Raw genomic sequence first — 4,453 nt, 5'->3', positions numbered from 1 at the left:
CTTCATACTATCTTCCATCATGATCTTTTCTACCTAGCTGCTAATAGTCTTCGTGCTTTCACTTCATTGAATACTTGACTATGGCTTGTATAGTGTAGTCTACCTTCCGCTGCATACGAATAGTGTTGTTTTTATTGTTTGTCTTTGAAACTCCCATGTTTTGAAGACTTTCATAAAAATCGCCTATTCACCCCCCCCCCCCTCTAGTCGATAACTAGCCCTTTCAGTACTATACATGGAGAGGCTGACAGCTGGTTCCACGGCCGCAGCAAGGAAGTGCCTCTTTATTACACGGAAAATAATGATTCCTCCACCTAACCGCAGGGACCCACCGGACAGGCCACCATATTTCACGAAAAAATGTTTCCCCCCTGACTGCTGGGACCTACCAGTTATATCTTCACACGCAAGGAAGTGCGTCCATATTACGGGCAAAAAAATGATTCGCCCCCTGACTGCTGGGACCCACCAGCTACATCTTCGCATGCAAGGAAGTTCCTGACGGCCGGGACCCATCTGGTCGAAGCGTACGTAGCATTGTCATTCTGGTCGTGAACGTGTACGTACATACTGGTCGATGTAGAGCCGTGCATGTGTCATAGTAGAGGCGCACACGTGTCGTAGTAGAGGCATGCATGTGTCGTAGTAGAGGCGTGCACGTAGCATGTACATGTACGTACAGCGGCCAGGGTGCAAGAAAGAAAATACGGCCACGTACGTACATGCGGGCGGAGTCTCGAACGCCTACTCGTGCATACGTACGATCAGGGCTCGTGTACATGGCTAGGTCGAAATGGAGAAACTGTGTCGCCATCATGTTCATGGGGAGGCAACGGAATGCGTTGTGTTCATCGGGAGGCAACGGAACGCGTGATGTTAATCGGGAGCCAACCGGCTTGGACGGAACAGCCGACGGAAACGAGACCTGACGTACTACGGAACGGAGGAAACGGCCTTGTGTTCGACCGACAACGGTCGAAACGGGATCCTGTTCATCGGGAGGGGTCTGACGTACCGCAAAACGGAGGAAACGGACCTCCTACGGTCGAAATGGGGTCCTGTTGATCAGAAGGGGTGTGGCGTACTGCAAAGCGGAGGAAACGGACTTGTGTTGGAGCGCTAGGTCGAAACAGGGGTCATGTTCATCGGGAGGGGTGTGGCGTACCGCAAAACGGGACTCCACGGGATACAGTTCATCTTCACTGTCGACCTCCTCCAACCTCCACGAACTACTATTCATCCACCGTCGACCTCCTCCAGCCTCCACCTGCGACTGTTCATCCACGGCGTCTCCCCTCCTGCCTCCACCAGCCACTGTTCATCCACGGGCTCTTGTTCATCCAGCCTCCACCGCTCCTCCACCGGCTACTGTTCAACCAGCCCTCTCCACGGGGTCCTATTCAACCACCTCTCCACGGGCTACTGTTCATCCAGCCCTCCACTGGCTACTGTTCAACCAGCCCTTCACGGGGTCGTCCTGTTCATCCAGCCATCCATGGGGTCCTGTCATCCACCCCTCCACCGGCTCGATCGGGGTCCTGTTCATCCAGCGGCAACGGTCTCTACTACCACGGGGTCCTATTCATCCAACCCCCCACCAGGAACTATTCATCCAAACCCCCCAACAACGCTCACTGTTCATCCAGAGGCAGCATCGATTGGCTTCAGTTAGCAGCAGTAGCGAAGAAATCACTCGGGTTCAGTTAAAAGCAAGGGATTGATCGATCCTCGGGTTTAGTAATGCGTAGCCTGCAGTGCAATCGCTCGGGTTCAGTTAGAGCCCAACGCCTCGCTCGGGTTCAGTTAGAGCGCAACGCCTTGCACAGATGCGTGTACGTACGAGAGAAACGCGCATCGCTCAGCCCCTGACCACCCACCGTAACCGGGAACTCCCCTGATATTTTCCTCGCCCTCGCTTCTACCATGGTTTTTTCCGTCATGAACGGCCCAAAGAATGTCATGCAGTTGCATCTCCGGCCCGCCCAGGACGAAAAGACCATTTCCTGTCATGATTTTTTGTCATAGAAGTAGGAGCCCACCACATCTATGATGATACCGGGTTTTGTCACAATTATCGTCATAGAAGTGTCATAAGTATGACAGGAAAAAATTCCGTTCGGCCCTAAATGTCACGGATGTGTCTTTTTTTTGTAGTGATAGGAGTCGCTTCTCCCCTTCTTCTCTGCCTCTATCTAGTCCTCCTCGTCTCAACCATGCCTCTCCCCCTCCTCATCTCGTCTCCAAAGCTGTTAAGCAACATACAACCCCCTTGTATGTTAGTTCGCTAGGTACGGTGTAGGGTATAATTGGCCATTGCTTACTGGAACATCAGTGTCTAGGCCAGTATGGACGAATGGGCGAAGCTGGCTATTCAGTCAGTAACACTCACTCATAGTTGTGATTCAGGCCTGGCTCATGTTGGTTTACTAGAGATCAGTTCGTCGGAGTCAAAAGCTTGTCATTCGGTATAGTCAAATGTTAACCTGAGATAGGAGAGTGTGACCAATCTGAACTACATCTACAACAACGATGGCATAGAGGCTGCGAACATGCTTTGAATGTGAAGAGCACCTCTTTGCCATGCTTGTGAAGACGTTTAGGAACAGAGGGCTACAAGAAGATAACATCCACACCTATGTCAAAGAGCAAGTTTACATGTTCCTTCATGTCGTCAGTCATAATCAGAGGTTCTGGGTTATTCACAGCTTCTGCAGGAGATCCAATGCGATAATTTCCAGGTATTTCAAGCGAGTCTTGTATGCTATTGGGAACTGAGGGCAGAGATGATCAAACCACCAACTGGACAGGCTCCTAACAAGATTTTCACAAGCCTAAGATGGTATCCGTATTTCAAGCCGAGCACTACTCGCATTTCATGCCATAACATGCTTGTAATGTTGTCCTACAGTCATAAGAATATGTTTCAGGCCATCACAGGATTGTATTGGCGCCATAGATAGTACTAATGTCACTGCTAAAGTGCCAGGGTTAAAGGCTGCAGCATACAAGGGTATAAAGAACTACACAAGCCAGAATGTACTTCTTGTTGTTGACTTCGATCTGAAGTTCACATATATGTTAGCTGGTTGGGAAGGATCAGCCCATGATGCTAACATTCTTGTTTACAACATTGCAAGGTCTGATGAGATCTGTATCCCAGATGGAAAGTTCTACTTTATGTTGGATTGGATATGCATGTTGGCTTGGTGTTCCATCACACTTCAGGGTTCTCTTCTAGGAACTATTGTAGGTCTATGCAAGAATTGTTCAATTTCAGATACTCCAACCTTAGAGTCACGGTTGAGGGCATTTGGAGCTCTGAAGAATCGATTTAATATCCTGGATCAAAAGACATCCCACCATTTCCCCACTCAAGTTAGGCTTGTTCTTGCCTGATACATTTTGCATAACTGGATACTACAATGGGGTTGTGATGAGTTTGTATGGGAGGAGGAAGATGTGACGGTCGATGATATTGACTCCAGTCATGGTGTGAAGGCACATGACAACGAAGCTTGGAAGACCAAAAGGTTGGAATGGGCTAAGCAATATGGGCAAACAGAGGTACTGAAGGAAATATGTCCTAGAGGCAATAATAAAGTTGTTATTTTATATTTCCTTATTCATGATAAAGGTTTATTATTCATGCTAGAATTGTATTGATCGAAAACTTAAATACATCTGTGAATACATAAACAAATACCGTGTCCCTAGTAAGCCTCTACTAGACTAGCTCGTTGATCAAAGATAGTTAAGGTTTCCTAACCATAGACATGTGTTGTCATTTGATAACGGGATCACACCATTAGGAGAATGATGTGATGGACAAGACCCATCCGTTAGCTTGGCATAATGATCGTTCAGTTTATTGCTATTGCTTTCTTCATGTCAAATACATATTCCTTCGACTATGAAATTATGCAACTCCTGGATACTGGAGGAATACCTTGTGTGCTAGCGAACGTCACAACGTAACTGGGTGATCATAAAGATGCTCTACAGGTATCTCCGAAGGTGTTTGTTGAGTTGGCATAGATCGAGATTAGGATTTTTCACTCCGAGTATCGGAGAGGTATCTCTGGGCCCTCTCGGTAATACACATCATAAGAAGTTGCAAGCAAATGACTAATGAGTTAGTTACGAGATGATGTATTACGGAATGAGTAAAGAGACATGCTGATAACGAGATTAAACTAGGTATGAAGATACCGACGATTGAATCTCGGGCAAGTAACATACCGATCGACAAAAGGAATTGCGTATGTTGTCATAACGGTTCGACCAATAAAGATCTTCGTAGAATATGTAGGAGTCAATATGGGCATCCAGGTTCCGCTATTGGTTATTGACTGTAGAGGTGTCTTGGTCATGTCTACATAGTTCTCGAACCATAGGGTCCGCACGCTTAACGTTCGTTGATGATATAATGTTATATGAGTTATATGTTTTGGTG

The sequence above is a fragment of the Triticum dicoccoides genome, chromosome 7B (genome assembly GCF_002162155.2).
Source record: "Triticum dicoccoides isolate Atlit2015 ecotype Zavitan chromosome 7B, WEW_v2.0, whole genome shotgun sequence".
NCBI lineage: Eukaryota > Viridiplantae > Streptophyta > Magnoliopsida > Poales > Poaceae > Triticum > Triticum dicoccoides.
Note: the sequence above shows the minus strand (reverse complement) of the source record.